The 16,134-nt window shown below is 48.6% G+C and overlaps 1 protein-coding gene across 1 annotated transcript in view; it reads left to right on the top strand.

Moving 5' to 3' along the window:
* Positions 1 to 4,787: 4,787 nt before the first annotated feature.
* The window catches only part of HMGB1 (high mobility group box 1), a 29,263-nt gene continuing 17,916 nt past the window's right edge, over positions 4,788 to 16,134 (top strand). The window contains exon 1 of the mRNA XM_075334618.1: positions 4,788 to 4,894. The gene's annotated coding sequence lies outside the window, so the exon portion shown is untranslated. The remainder of the gene's footprint in view (positions 4,895 to 16,134) is intronic.

Genomic DNA, 16,134 nt, shown 5'->3' on the forward strand with positions numbered 1-16,134 from the left:
TTCATCATCCAGAGAGTCCTCCTGCTGAGACCCTGAACAGTGTGATGAAGTCGAGGGAATTTCCCAGCGAGCCCGCTTAGGCGACCTGGGACTGCGGTCCGTGTCAGAGACCTCACCCTGGGACCTATGGGTCACCCCAGGAGCACTTTGCTGCTCCAACTGAGGGGGGCCTGGGGTCAATGATTCAACAGTGCCCCTGGCCTGAGTTACCGGTCTGGACTGCAAGGCTTCTAGTATCTTAGCAGACCATTTATCCATACTCTCAGCAAGTTTGTCAGCAAATACTGCAAACTCCGTCCCTGTCACCTGGACAGTGGTAGCAGGTGGCTCCACCTGGGCCACCAGTAGCAGAGGCTCCGGCTGAGTAAGTGCCACAGGGGCCGAGCATTGCACACAATGAGGGTCGGTGGAACCTGCCGGTAGTAGAGCCGCACATGAGGTACAGGTTGCAAAGTAAGCCTGTGCTTTGGCACCCTTGCTTTTTGCGGACGACATGCTGTTGTCTCCTCTGAGTACAATCCAGGAGGGTATATAGCCAAAAATCAACAGTGCGACCGTACAGTGTAAATCTATAGCATATAAGCATATATATATAAGTACACTTCGGCACTCAGTGGGGCCAGCACCTTAGGTGCTGCTTACCGACCGCTCAAAGCGGTTGTGTGATCACCAGAATCCCTGCCTGGGTCTCCCATAGCCGTGTTGTCTCTCCTCTCCAGCGTTAGAAGTGCTGACAGGAATGGCTGCCGGCGTTCTGTGAAGAGGAGGGGGCCGTGGGCGTGCCCTAGAAAGTGCGAGAATCTGGTGCCCCACTGAGCTGAGTGAGGGGGGAGGAGGATACAAAGTATACTCCAGCCCTCAGCGCTGACGTCCTGTGCAGCGTCCCGCCCTTCCCCTGACTGGCAGGCCTGGGGGCGGGAATATGCGATACTAGGCCGCAAAAGCCGGGGACTAAAGTTATAAGCGCGGCCGGCAAATAAGCGCGGTCGGCGCGGTAGTCCCCGGCGCACTAACACACCCAGCAGTGCTGCAGTGTGTATGGCACAAGCGCTCCATGCGCGGTCCCCCAAGGGGACACAGAGTACCTCACAGTAGCAGGGCCTTGTCTCTGAAGATACCCGGCTCCTGTCCAGCAGATTCCCCAGGGGCTGCGGAGGGAGCACGGTCCCAGTGCCTGGAGACCGATTAGGATCCCACTTCACCCAGAGCCCCTAAGGGATGGGGAAGGAAAACAGCATGTGGCTCCTGCCTATGTACCCGCAATGGGTACCTCAACCTTAACAACACCGCCGACCAGAGTGGGGTGAGAAGGGAGCATGCTGGGGGCCCTGTTATGGGCCCTCTTTTCTTCCATCCGACCTAGTCAGCAGCTGCTGCTGACTAAGATGTGGAGCTATGCGTGGATGTCAGCCTCCTTCGCACAAAGCATAAAAACTGAGGAGCCCGTGATGCACGGGGGGTGTATAGGCAGAAGGGGAGGGGCTTTACACTTTTAAGTGTAATACTTTGTGTGGCCTCCGGAGGCAGAAGCTATACACCCAATTGTCTGGGTCTCCCAATGGAGCGACAAAGAAAGCATTTTTTTAAGTAAAATCGTAAGATGGTTACCAGTCAGTGATTCAAACCAGTTTTAACTGCTTTGAACAGATGTGAGTGTACAACCTTGAGTAACAAAATGTGGTTTGACTGGTTTTAGTCAGACAATAACAGCTAGCTTCCCCCTCAGCTTCAGTTGAGAGCTTGTTTCTGTGATGAGTGGTTTAGTGTAGCTTTTCTCTCAGTGTGATTCGTGTCTGAAAAAATGGATGTTACTCCACGGAAGAGGTCTAGAATTATTACTCTTAATGAACATACAAGTCTGACTGTAAGAGAAATCGCTTCCACCGTTGGTATTGCAAAATCTACCGTTTCAAGAATAATTTTCACATACAATGAAACTGGATCGTTTTCTCCAAAACGAAAAGGGAAATGTGGAAGAAAAAGGAAAACGACACCAAGAACTGATAAAATTCTTATCAGAAATAGTAAAATTAATGCAAGAAAAACAAGTAAAGACCTCCAAAGAGACTTGTTCGCTGCAGGTATTGATATTAGTGATTCGACTGTACGGCGCAGGCTTTTGGAGGTTGGTCGGAGGGCAACAAAGCCAGTAAAGAAACAACTTCTGACATCTCCAATGAAGGTAAAATGACTCGCATGGGCAAAAAAATCTAAATCTTGGACAACTAGCCAGTGAAAAAAGGTAGTTTTCAGTGATGAAACCCATCTTTTTGTTCAAGGTTACAGAGCAAGTGTTGTTAGAAGAAGCAAAAATGAACCATTGCGAGCTGATCCTATTCAACAAACTGTAAAACACCCTAAAAAACAGATGTTTTGGGACTTTTTTTTAAAGCTGGTGGTACAGGGAGCTTATTTCTTTGTTGATGGTATGATGAATTCATCCAAATACATACTGTATATACTGACTGTAGAGTAATGTAATATAATCTGACTGTAATGTAATATAATATATTGTATACTGAATGTAGTGTAATATATTATAATATATACTGACTGTAGTGTAATGTAATATAATCGGAGTGTAATGTAAGATAATTTATACTGACTATAGTGTAATGTAATGTATTATATACTGACTGTAGTGTAATATAATATATACTGACTAGTGTAATGTATTATAATTTGACAAATGTCATATAATATATCCTGACTGTAGTGTAATGTAAGATAATATACACTGGCTGTAGTGTAATGTAATATACTATATACTGACTGTAGTGTAATGTAATATATATCTGACTGTAGTGTAATGTAATATATACTGACTGTAGTGTAATGTAATACCGTATACTATATACTGAGTGTAGTGTAATGTAATATACTATATACTGAGTGTAGTGTAATGTAATATAATATATCCTGACTGTAGTGTAATGTATTATAATATATACTGATTGTAATGTAAGATAATATACACTGACTGTAGTGTAATGTAATATACTATATACTGATTGTAGTGTAATGTAATATATATCTGACTGTAGTGTAATGTAATATATACGGACTGTAGTGTAATATACTATATACTGTCTGTAGTGTAATGTATTATAATATATATGACTGTAATGTAATGTAATATATACTGACTGTAGTGTAATGTAATATAATCTGACAAATGTAATATAATATATCCTGACTGTAGTGTAATGTATTATAATATATACTGACTGTAATGTAAGATAATATACACTGACTGTAGTGTAATGTATTATAATATATACTGACTCTGATATAATATATACTGACTGTAGTGTAATGTAATATAATATATACTGACAGTAATATAATATATACTGACTGTAGTTTAATGCAATACAATCTGACTGTAATGTAATATAATATATACGGGCTGTAGTGTAATGTATTATAATATATACTGACTCTGATATAATATATACTGACTGTAGTGTAATGTAATATATATACTGACAGTAATATAATATATACTGACTAGTTTAATCTAATACAATCTGACTGTAATGTAATATAATATATACTGGCTGTAGTGTAATGTATTATAATATATACTGACTCTGATATAATATATACTGACTGTAGTGTAATGTAATATATATACTGACAGTAATATAATATATACTGACTAGTTTAATGTAATACAATCTGACTGTAATGTAATATAATATATACTGGCTGTAGTGTAATGTATTATAATATATACTGACTGTAATGTAATATAATAAATACTGACTGTAGTGTAATAGAATATATACTGGCTGTAGTGTAATGTAGGTTATAGTATATACCATTATATAATGTAACGTTGGATGTAGTTAATGCCATGCCTTATAGAGGTGGCATATACTATATACCATGCAGTGTACATGCGTTATATACCATATAGTGAGCGGTATATTTGGATGGTATATACTGTATACTGTACAGACATTATATATTACATACCGTGCAATGTAGAGGCAGTATATACGTGTGTGTATATATATATATATATATACACACATATACTGAGCAGTGTACAAGTAGTATATACTATAGGCCATGCAGTGTAGTGTGATATGTGATTTACCCTGCATCACACCAGTTTGATCGTCGGCTCGTCCCAGATGTGGAACCACAGGTCCCAGCAGCACGGCTGTGCACACGCTGGCCGGCAGAGTGTGTTTGGACTTGTGGTTCCCCAGCAGTGAGTGCCCAGGACCCCGCCGTCTCCCGCACAGGATGGCCGGGCTGTAGCCGTCGTGTTGCTGATGTAGAATAACGGGGGATTCGCTTTCTGCCCGTAGAAATGAGCCGGAGCCCCGACTATGAGGGCTCGCCGGCCCAGTCCTATCATTGTGCGCGTTCACGACAGCCGTGTTATACAGGAGGCACAATGGAGTGAAATGTTTTGGCTGTGTATGGCTGTAGGGTGTAGCGGGGGTGAGGGTGTCCGCCGGGGCTGCAGTGCCGGCAGCAGTCCGCCCGGTGTCACGTCATAGCCCCGGAATGTACAGAAGCCCCCGCTCCGTCGCTGCCTACATTGGGTTCTATGGACTTGCATTGCAAACACTATAACTCAGCCTTACAGCTGCATCCCGCTCGAGCGGCTCACACACTGAGGACATTTCGTATTTGCGCGCTGTTTTGCTCTTGGGTGACGTCGCCTAAATTCAGTCCAATCACCGTCGGCCGCTGGTCAGGACAATGGAGGCGAGCCGACCAATGAGAGGGAGGGACGAGTTGGCGGCGGCCAATCAGCGTCCGCCTGAGCTGAGAGTAATGTTACAGATTGGGAAGAGTGTGAAGAGGCTGCGTATCGATCCCGCTTTCTCTCACAGCCATTGCAGTACATTGAGCTCCATAGACTCAGCATTGGGTGAGTATACGCGGCTCTAAGCCTGACACAGTGACTGGCAATGTCTATGGAAGGTAAGTATTGTGCGCGAGAACGGATGTCAAATCACCTCCACCCGTGGACCGTCCTAATCCGCCTAAAGACGACAAATAATCCCGGGCCGGGATTAACGTTATAAACATCGGGGAGGGGGAAAAACGGCGAATTTGGGGGGAGTAAAATCTGTTTATACGGGGTGAACGGAGAAGCGGGGAAACTGACTGGAAACCGGGGATAATGTTATTATTTACTGCTGGAGGTGCGAGGTGAACTTTTAATAACGCCCGGCGGGTAAATCCGCTTCTGGGAACGGAAGGGCGACGCTCCGGGCACTCATGCCCCGCGAGGAGGGGGTTAATAAAGCAAGCCCGGGCACCGCCGGCCGTTATAATCGGCGGGGGTATATGTAGGGCGTATTGGCAGGGGATGCCGAAATTACCTCAGGATGTGCGGTAACATGGCTGCCTATGGGGAAAACAAGAGAATAGGGCGCGAGCCGGGGAGCAGAGGGTGGCTGCTGTGCCACACGAGCGGCCGGGCTGAGGGTCGCAGGTGCCCTCTCCGCCCAGGGGAGGAAGGTGGCCGCTCCGCCGCTGCTCTATGAGATGGCGGTTGCGAGCTGCACTCTCTAACATGGTGGTTCTAATAGCGTGAGGGGGCGCGTGCACGGCAACAATAGGGAGAAAGGGCGAGCGCGGCCCCGGCGGCGGCGTCATCCTGCGCGGGAGCGCGCGCGCGGCCCCGGCTCCCTCTATCTCTCCCAGTCTCTTTCTCCTCACACCGAGCCCCGCATAATGTCTGCGCGGAGACAGCACCGGAGCGGCGCGGAGTGACACAGCCGGGACACCGCTCCCCCGGCCGGGCTCCTGCCACCCACAGACACGCGGATGGACACATTTCAAGGGGACTTTCTTTCATGCACAAGAGATTGGAAAGAAAAAAAAATATATAAATGTCCTGGTGGACTGGTGCACTGCATGTGAGTGTCAAAGCTAAGACACAGGTCACGACAGTGCCACATAAGACTGAAGATGGCTCCTAGAAGTTGAACAAAACCGGTTCACATTTCTTCAGACTTGAGAAATTAGCATAAAGGTTTACGCAGCCCTGGTCCGACATCCGCGGGGGACGGCTGTATCCAAAACAGCACGTTCTCCTGTATTCACGGTATACAGTGTCTACCGCCTGTGTGCTGCGCGGTATACAGTATCTACCGTCTACGCGGTATAGAGTACCTGCTGCGCGGTATTCACACATTATAAAAGGCATATAATATAACTTACACTACCGTCAGTGTATATTATATTACACTAGTCACTATATATTACATTACACTACAGCCATTATATTAGTGATGGGCAGTCCGGCTCTTTTTGGTGATCCGGTACCCATGGCTCTGCTCAACAAAAAGAGCCGGATCTTTCAGATCGTTCTCTGCTCCTTATTAAATATGTGTTCACCCCAGGTGAACACATATTTAAGATTATAGTAACGCCGCCAAAACCCCGCCCACTTACAAGTGACCAATTAGATTGTTGAGTAGGCGGAGTTGTGCCGTGGATGGGCGGGGTTTCAGCTACAAAAAGAGCCGTTTAGATATTTTAGTGGCTCTCATTGGTGATCCGGCTCTTGTCTGTCACAGCAGGGAGCCGAATCTTTGTGTCGGATCGTTCGCGACCGACCCATCACTACATTATATGTTATTACACTAGTTACTATATATTACATTACGTTACACTACAGCCAGTATATATTACACTATTACATTAGTTACTATGTATTACATTACACTACAGCCAGTATTTATTGGGGGTCAGACCGCTCAGATCTCCAGCAATCCCAGATTAGGGCTCAGTAGTTGGACTAGATTCTGTGAATTGAATTTCACCATCGGCTTCATCACTGACCTGATAACTGCCTCTTATCTGTTTGATTAGTTGGCCTGGGATAGGCCGGCTAATCAAACAAAGAGCTGCTGATGCCATCCAGTAGGAGGTGGGTATCGGGTCTCCCGTCTGGCAGACACAGATCACTGACGAGGCCAATGGACTGGATTCTCTAGTGAGGTCTTGTCTTGGATGTCGCAAAGTTGCTCAGTGCTTGGCTATTTCCTATAGAAGGAAGCGGAGGTCAAGTATGGGCTCAAGTCGGGCTCCTTCCTAACATTCCAGGATGAAGTGCTCTCCTTTTTAAAGGGGTGATCCAGTTCTTCTCACTTCTGCATTGGGAGTCATCAGCCATGACGTCGCCTCTACCGATATCTGCCGGCACATGAGTACAAGCAGCAATACTGCACAGATGTCGCCTAATCAATAGGACGGTTCACTATACCTTGTCAGAAAAATGAGGACAGCGATAACCTTCCACACTTGTGTAAAATCCTGAGATGCACATTCCCCGAAGGATAGGATGACCCCCAACTTGGCGTTACATACATAACAGGTAAAGATGGGAACAGCGCTCTCGGTGTAAAGAGAACTTTATTCTTCCATCACTGATACCGAAGAAACAAAACGTTTCCACCTGAAACCATGGGTAGGTCCGATTAAAGACATCCAGGTATCGTGAATTGTGCCTGCATCTTTATCTATAGGCTCACAATTAGAGCTGAGCGGGTACCTAACTATTCGTACCCGCTATACTCATAACGAGCACTGTCTAATACTCACGTATTCATTCTGAATAGCGTGTGCAATGCAAGTCAATGGTGAAAAACTGTCAATGTGACGAGTAACACGAATTCCGCACTATTTGCTACTCGCACGTATAGTACGGCATTCAGGTTATTCATTACTTTGCGAGTTTTCCCCATTGACTTGCATTGCAGATACTATTCAGAATAAATACACGAGTATTAGACAGTACTCGTTATGAGTATAGGGAGTACGAAAAGTTAGGTACTCACTCAACTCTATTCATGATACCAGTCTCTTGAGCCGGCAGATGGCTGTAGAAGTGACTGGCGCCAGATTACCCCTTAGAATAGTGGGATAATGATGTCTTCGTGTGCAAAATGATCACATAGACTTTCAGTAGTATGATTTAAAAAAAATTACCCCATAAGTCCAAAGTCACAATATGTCCCCAACTTTATGGCTATGTTGCATCGCAACATAACAAAAGTGAAGGTGGTGAGGTGTGTGGCAATTTCACTATATCATAGGAATCACATAGCCATGAGCAACTGGCAAAGTCGTGTGTGACCCGCAACCAAAACTCCAGTAGGCTTTGGATAGTCTCCTACTGCGGAGTGATCACAGCGATAATCTCTAGGTTCGGGCTATACAGTGAATTGGGACATTACATCAAGATCACATTACAAGAATATGATTATCTGGTCATGACGCGACAATGAACATCACATGCGACTCCCTCACTTGCTAAGCGTCTGCTGTGGGCCTTCCGGTCTCATGGAGGTTACAGATACTCGATTGCATGAAGCTTCCATCCAAATCGCCTCATAAAATACACCGCAGCGAGCTGAGGACATCACACTCTACTTTTCTTCGGCGCTCCATTGGGAGACCCAGACGATTGGGTGTATAGCACTGCCTCCGGAGGCCACACAAAGCAATTACACTAAAAAGTGTAAGGCCCCTCCCCTTCTGGCTATACACCCCCAGTGGGATCACTGGCTCACCAGTTTTCTGCTTTGTGCGAAGGAGGTCAGACATCCACGCATAGCTCCACTGTTTAGTCAGCAGTAGCTGCTGACTATGTCGGATGGAAGAAAAGAGGGCCCATATGGGGCCCCCAGCATGCTCCCTTCTTACCCCACTTGTGGTTTGTAAGGTTGAGGTACCCATTGCGGGTACAGAGGCTGGAGCCCACATGCTGTTTTCCTTCCCCATCCCCCTGAGGGGCTCTGAGGAAGTGGGATCTTACCGGCCCCCAAGCCCTGAGGCCGGGCTCCATCCACAGACCCAGTGAACCTGCTGGATACGGAGCTGGGTACCGTTCAGGGACAAGGCCCTGCAACTTTCAGGTACTCTGTGTCCCCGTACAGACAGGCACGCACACGCCAGACTTGCTGGGTGTGTTAGTGCGCCGGGGACAGTAGCGCTGCACGCTGGGGTTTGAGTCACAGCAGCTTAGCTGTGTGAATTCATGTGCTGGGAACTACCGCGCCGGCCACTCTCGGAGCGGCGGCGCGACTGGGACTTGTAGTGCGCCGGGGACTTAGCGCCGACCGCGCTTTTACGGCGGCGGCGCTTATAAATTTAGTCCCCGGCTTTTGCGGCCTAGCTCCGCTTCGTTCCCGCCCCCTCCCTGTCAATCAGGGAATGGGACAGACGCTGTGCAATCGTCAGCGCCGAGGGCTGGAGCCTTATTTACATGCTCCAGCCCTCTCACTAGGCACAGTGGGACGCAGGTTTCCCGCTTTTGGTCTGAGCACGCCCAGGGCCCCCCCCCCCCCCTCCACAGGACGCCGGCAGCCATTCCTGCATGCAGTCTGGCTGGAGGATGGACACAGGCTCTGGGAGACCCAGACTAGGGATTTCTGGCGACCACACACCCGCGTTTAGCGGGCGGTAAGCAGCACATTAGTGCTGGCCCCACTAGTGCCACAGTGTGTATTGGTGTACTTTTTCCTGTACCAGATATATATATATATATATATATATATACTGCACTGTACGGTCGCTTCTTGGCTGTATACCCCTATATTGCTCTGAGGAGACAGCAACATGTCATCCACAAAACGCAAGGGTGCCAAGGCACGGGCTGTATACACTGCTTGTACAGCATGTGGGGCTAATCTACCAGCAGGCTCCAACGACTCTCATTGTGTGCAATGTTCAGTCCCAGTGGCACTTCGTCAGCCAGAGCCTATGGTGGTGGTAGCCCAGGCAGAGACGCCTGTGAACCCTGCCCCGGTGACGGGGACAGAATTTGCAGTCTTTGCTGATAAAATGTCTGTGACTATGACAAAAATCCTGGAGACCTTGCAGTCCAGGCCAGTTGCTCAGACCATGGACACTGCTGTGTCTATGTTCCCCGGTCCCCCTCAGTTGGAACTAATCCGTACTTCAAGGGGGTCCCAGGCATCACAGGCTGAGGGCTCTGACTCTGATGACAGTCCCAGGCCGCCTAAGCGAGCTCGCTGGGAGAGACCCTCCACGTCGTCACGCGGGTCAGGGTCTCAGCGAGAAGGGTCTCTATATGATGAGACAGAGGTGGGTGATCAGGAGTCTGGTCCTGACACCGCACTCAATTTGGATACGCCAGATGGTGACGCCATGGTAAATGACCTTATAGCGGCCATCAATAGGCTGTTGGATATTTCTCCCCCAGCCCCTTCAGCAGAGGAGGCAGCTGCCCAGCAGGAGAAATTCCATTTCCTGTATCCCAAGCGTAAATTGAGTACTTTTCTGGACCACTCTGACTTCAGAGAATCAATCCAGAAACACCATGCTTATCCGGACAAGCGTTTTTTCCAAACGTCTGAAGGATACACGTTATCCCTTTCCCCCTGACGTGGTCAAACGCTGGACCCAGTGTCCAAAAGTGGACCCTCCAATATCCAGGCTTGCAGCTAGATCCATAGTTGCAGTGGAGGATGGGGCTTCACTTAAAGATGCCAATGACAGACAGATGGACCTTTGGTTGAAATCTGTCTATGAAGCTATTGGCGCGTCGTTTGCTCCAGCATTCGCGGCCGTGTGGGCGCTCCAAGCTATTTCAGCTGGTCTGGCACAGGTGGACTCTTTCTTAAGTCCAGCAGTGCCGCAAGTGGCGTCCTTAACTACGCAAATGACTGCGTTTGCGACCTACGCTATCAATGCGGTACTAGACTCTACGAGCCGTACCTCAATGGCATCCGCCAACTCTGTAGTTTTGCGCAGAGCCTTGTGGTTAAAAGAATGGAAAGCAGATTCTGCTTCTAAAAAATGTTTAACCAGCTTGCCATTATCTGGAGACAGACTGTTTGGTGAGCAATTGGCGGAAATCATTAAACAGTCCAAAGGTAAGGACTCTTCCTTACCCCAGCCCAGATCAAGCAAACCTCAACAGAGGAAGTGGCAGTCAAAGTTTCGGTCCTTTCGAGGCTCGGGCAAGCCCCAATTCTCCTCGTCCAAAGGGACTCAGAAGGAGCAAAGGAGCTCTGATTCCTGGCGGACTCACTCACGCCCCAAGAAAGCAACCGGAGGTACCGCTTCCAAGGCGGCTGCCTCATGACTTTCGGCCGCCTCCATCCGCATCCTCGGTCGGTGGCAGGCTCTCCCGCTTTTGCGACATTTGGCTGCCACAGGTCAAAGACCGGTGGGTAACAGACATTTTGTCTCACGGGTACAGGATAGAGTTCAGTTCTCGTCCTCCGCCTCGGTTCTTCAGAACTTCCCCACATCCCGACCGAGCAGATGCCCTTCTGCAGGCGGTGCATTCTCTAAGAGCAGAAGGAGTGGTGGTCCCTGTTCCTCTTCGGGAACAAGGACAAGGTTTTTACTCCAATCTCTTTGTGGTGCCAAAAAAGGACGGCTCATTCCGTCCTGTTCTGGACCTAAAACTGCTCAACAAGCATGTGAACGCCAGGCGGTTCCGGATGGAATCCCTCCGCTCTGTCATTGCCTCAATGTCTCAAGGAGATTTCCTAGCATCAATAGACATCAAAGATGCTTATCTCCACGTGCCGATTGCTACAGAGCACCAACGCTTTCTACGCTTCGTGATAGGAGACGACCATCTTCAGTTCGTAGCTCTGCCATTTGGTCTGGCGACAGCCCCACGGGTGTTCACCAAGGTCATGGCGGCAGTGGTAGCAGTCTTGCACTCTCAGGGACACTCTATGATCCCTTACTTGGACGATCTACTTGTCAAGGCACCCTCTCAGGAGGCATGCCAACTCAGCCTGAACGTTGCACTGGAGACTCTCCAGACGTTCGGGTGGATCATCAACTTCTCAAAGTCAACTCTGTTACCGACCCAATCACTGACGTATCTTGGCATGGAGTTTCATACTCTCTCAGCGATAGTGAAGCTTCCGCTGGACAAGCAGCGGTCACTACAGACTGGGGTGCAGGCTCTCCTTCAAAGTCAGTCGCACTCCTTAAGACGCCTCATGCACTTCCTCGGGAAGATGGTGGCGACAATGGAGGCGGTTCCGTTTGCGCAGTTTCATCTGCGCCCACTTCAATGGGACATTCTCCGCCAATGGGACGGGAAGTCAACATCCCTGGGCAGGAAAGTCTCCCTTTCCCAGACGGCCAAGGACTCTCTGCAGTGGTGGCTTCTTCCCACCTCATTATCACAGGGAAGATCCTTCCTACCACCGTCCTGGGCGGTGGTCACGACAGACGCGAGTCTGTCAGGATGGGGAGCAGTTTTTCTCCACCACAGGGCTCAGGGTACGTGGACCCAGCAGGAGTCCACCCTTCAGATCAATGTTCTGGAAATCAGAGCAGTGTATCTTGCCCTACTAGCCTTCCAGCAGTGGCTGGAAGGAAGGCAAATCCGAATTCAGTCGGACAACTCCACAGCGGTGGCATACATCAACCACCAAGGGGGGACACGCAGTCGGCAAGCCTTCCAGGAAGTCCGGCGGATTCTGAGGTGGGTGGAAGCCACGGCCTCCACCATATCCGCAGTTCACATCCCCGGCGTAGAAAACTGGGAAGCAGACTTCCTCAGTCGCCAGGGCATGGACGCAGGGGAATGGTCCCTTCACCCGGACGTGTTTCAGGAAATCTGTCGCCGCTGGGGAAGGCCGGACGTCGACTTAATGGCGTCCCGGCACAACAACAAGGTCCCAACCTTCATGGCACGGTCTCGCGATCACAGAGCTCTGGCGGCAGACGCCTTAGTGCAAGATTGGTCGCAGTTCCGGATCCCTTATGTGTTTCCACCTCTGGCACTCTTGCCCAGGGTGCTACGCAAGATCAGATCCGACTGCAGCCGCGTCATACTCGTCGCCCCAGACTGGCCAAGGAGGGCGTGGTATCCGGATCTGTGGCATCTCACGGTCGGCCAACCGTAGGCACTACCAGACCGACCAGACTTGCTGTCCCAAGGGCCGTTTTTCCATCGGAATTCTGCGGCCCTGAACCTGACTGTGTGGCCATTGAGTCCTGGATCCTAGCGTCTTCAGGATTATCCCAAGGGGTCGTTGCCACCATGAGACAGGCTAGGAAGCCCACGTCCGCTAAGATCTACCACAGAACGTGGAGGATATTCTTATCCTGGTGCTCTGCTCAGGGAGTGTCTCCCTGGCCATTTGCATTGCCTACATTTCTTTCTTTCCTGCAATCTAGGTTAGAAAAAGGTTTGTCGCTCGGCTCCCTTAAAGGGCAAGTCTCGGCGCTATCCGTCTTTTTTCAGAAGCGTCTAGCACGACTTTCTAAGGTACGCACGTTCCTGCAGGGGGTTTGTCATATCGTACCCCCGTACAAGCGGCCGTTAGATCCATGGGATCTGAACAGGGTACTGGTTGCCCTCCAGAAGCCGCCCTTCGAGCCTCTGAGGGAGGTTTCACCTTCTAGACTATCACAGAAAGTGGCTTTTCTGGTAGCGATCACATCTCTTCGGAGAGTGTCTGAGCTAGCAGCGCTGTCATCCAAGGCTCCCTTCCTGGTCTTCCACCAGGACAAGGTAGTGCTGCGACCCATTCAGGAGTTGTTCCCGAAGGTGGTATCCTCTTTTCATCTTAATCAGGATATCTCTTTGCCTTCTTTTTGTCCTCATGCAGTTCATCGCTATGAGAAGGATTTACATTTGTTAGATCTGGTGAGAGCACTCAGAATCTACATTTCCCGCACGGCGCCCCTGCGCCGTTCGGATGCACTCTTTGTCCTTGTCGCTGGTAAGCGCAAAGGGTCGCAGGCTTCCAAGGCCACCCTGGCTCGATGGATCAAAGAACCAATTCTTGAAGCCTACCGTTCTGCTGGGCTTCCGGTTCCATCAGGGCTGAAGGCCCATTCTACCAGAGCCGTGGGTGCGTCCTGGGCATTACGACACCAGGCTACGGCTCAACAGGTGTGCCAGGCAGCTACCTGGTCGAGTCTGCACACTTTCACCAAACATTATCAGGTGCATACCTATGCTTCGGCGGACGCCAGCCTAGGTAGAAGAGTCCTGCAGGCGGCAGTTGCCTCCCCGTAGGGGAGGGCTGTCTTTGCAGCTCTAACATGAGGTATTTCTTTACCCACCCAGGGACAGCTTTTGGACGTCCCAATCGTCTGGGTCTCCCAATGGAGCGCCGAAGAAGAAGGGAATTTTGTTACTTACCGTAAATTCCTTTTCTTCTAGCTCCTATTGGGAGACCCAGCACCCGCCCTGTTGTCCTTCGGGATTTTTGGTTGTTTTTCGGGTACACATGTTGTTCATGTTGAATGGTTTTCAGTTCTCCGACGTTACTTCGGAGTGAATTTGTTTAAACCAGTTATTGGCTTTCCTCCTTCTTGCTTTTGCACTAAAACTGGTGAGCCAGTGATCCCACTGGGGGTGTATAGCCAGAAGGGGAGGGGCCTTACACTTTTTAGTGTAATTGCTTTGTGTGGCCTCCGGAGGCAGTGCTATACACCCAATCGTCTGGGTCTCCCAATAGGAGCTAGAAGAAAAGGAATTTACGGTAAGTAACAAAATTCCCTTCTTTTTTTTCTTTTCTCTTTTGTTGACACGACTAAGGTCACCATGTAGCCCTGACCATAATGCAATATTGTGGTGTGACAATGTGATGTTCACATAGTTTGACTATAGGCTAGGTGACCAATATACAACCCTTTCCTTAAAATTCTCTTAATCCATAAACCCTTTTTACAGGCAATCTGTCACCAGGTTTTTGCCACCTAAGATGAGTGCAGCATAATGTAGGGCAGAGATCCTGATTCCAGCAATGTCATTTACTGGGCTGCTTAGTGTCGTTTTGATAAAATTACTGTTTAATCAGCAGGAGATTATCGTTAGAGGAATAATTGGTGTGCTGCAGGTAGTCCAGCATATTCATGAGCTCTGTATAACCTCCGCCACTAAATGGCAGCTTTCTGTGTGCACTGCATATGAGCAGAAAGCTGCCAATCATTGATGTGGGCAGATTATACAACGTCACATTCAAATAACTGCTAAAAAAGAAAACATTGATTTTTATCAAAATGACAGCAAACGGCTCAGTAAGTGACACATCGCAGGAATCAGGGTCTCTGTCTCTACATTATGCTGCTCGGATGGGAGAGCAAAAACCTGGTGACAGATTCCCTTTTAAATAAAGAAACTTGCAGTTACGGTAACCTTTCTCTGCTCTGACCAGGTTTGTATCAGTAGCGTGATGAGAGGGAAATTTCAGTTTGTAGAGTTCTTCACCCAATGACGTCTAAAATAAAAAAGGGAAGTGTTCTCAAATTTGTAGATGATGGTTCTTGAAAGAAAAGAGGGAAAAAAAGACATCCTTCCTCCCCTAGGCCAGAGTCACACTTGCGAGTCTCTCATTGAATCACCCGGCATGGACTCACACTCTCCGGACAGAAGCGTCTCAGCTGCATAGACATACATGCAACCGACCCGCTCCTGTCAGGAGAGTGCGAGTCCGTGCCGGGTGTTGCAATGAGAGACTCGCGCGAGTTACACGCGAGGCACTCGCAAGTGTGACTCTGGCCTAAGGAGTGTACACAATACAATCTATTTCTCAGTTTTTCATGCACATAAGAATTTAGTGAGTTGTTACCTCAGTATTTGTGGCCCAAATCAGGAGTGCAACACTTAGAGGAAAAGTTTAAGGACATGTGCCCACGATCAGGACTCACTGCGTCCTGGACGCAATGGGTCCGCGAGTCTCCTCCGCAGGAGACTGCAGCTGCTTGTACCCACGATCAGGGTTCTGTGCGCTGCTGTTTCCTCACTGTGTTCTCCCTACGGAGGACGCATGCGAATCCACAGCAAACAATTGACATGCTGCGGTCTGGAAAGTCAGTGTTTGCTGCGGAAAAAAGCAAGTGCAGTGGGCACGGGATTTCTAGAAATTTCGTCCACTATGCTTGTACTGTACAACACAGCGTTTTGGACGCAGGTGAAGCATGCGGTGTCCAAAACGCTGCAAACACTGATCATGGGCACACAGCCTAATAGTAACACAGGCTCCACTTCTGTATTTATTATTTTTTATTTTCCCACTCCTCATTTTGGCTTCCAAATACTGAGGCCATGTTCACACATTCAGTATTTTACCTAAGAGAAATCTCTCAAAATTATATAATTCATTGCTTATGTAAATCAATGTAAAAGCTGGGGGAAAA

Source organism: Anomaloglossus baeobatrachus, chromosome 2, assembly GCF_048569485.1.
Source record: "Anomaloglossus baeobatrachus isolate aAnoBae1 chromosome 2, aAnoBae1.hap1, whole genome shotgun sequence".
Lineage (NCBI taxonomy): Eukaryota > Metazoa > Chordata > Amphibia > Anura > Aromobatidae > Anomaloglossus > Anomaloglossus baeobatrachus.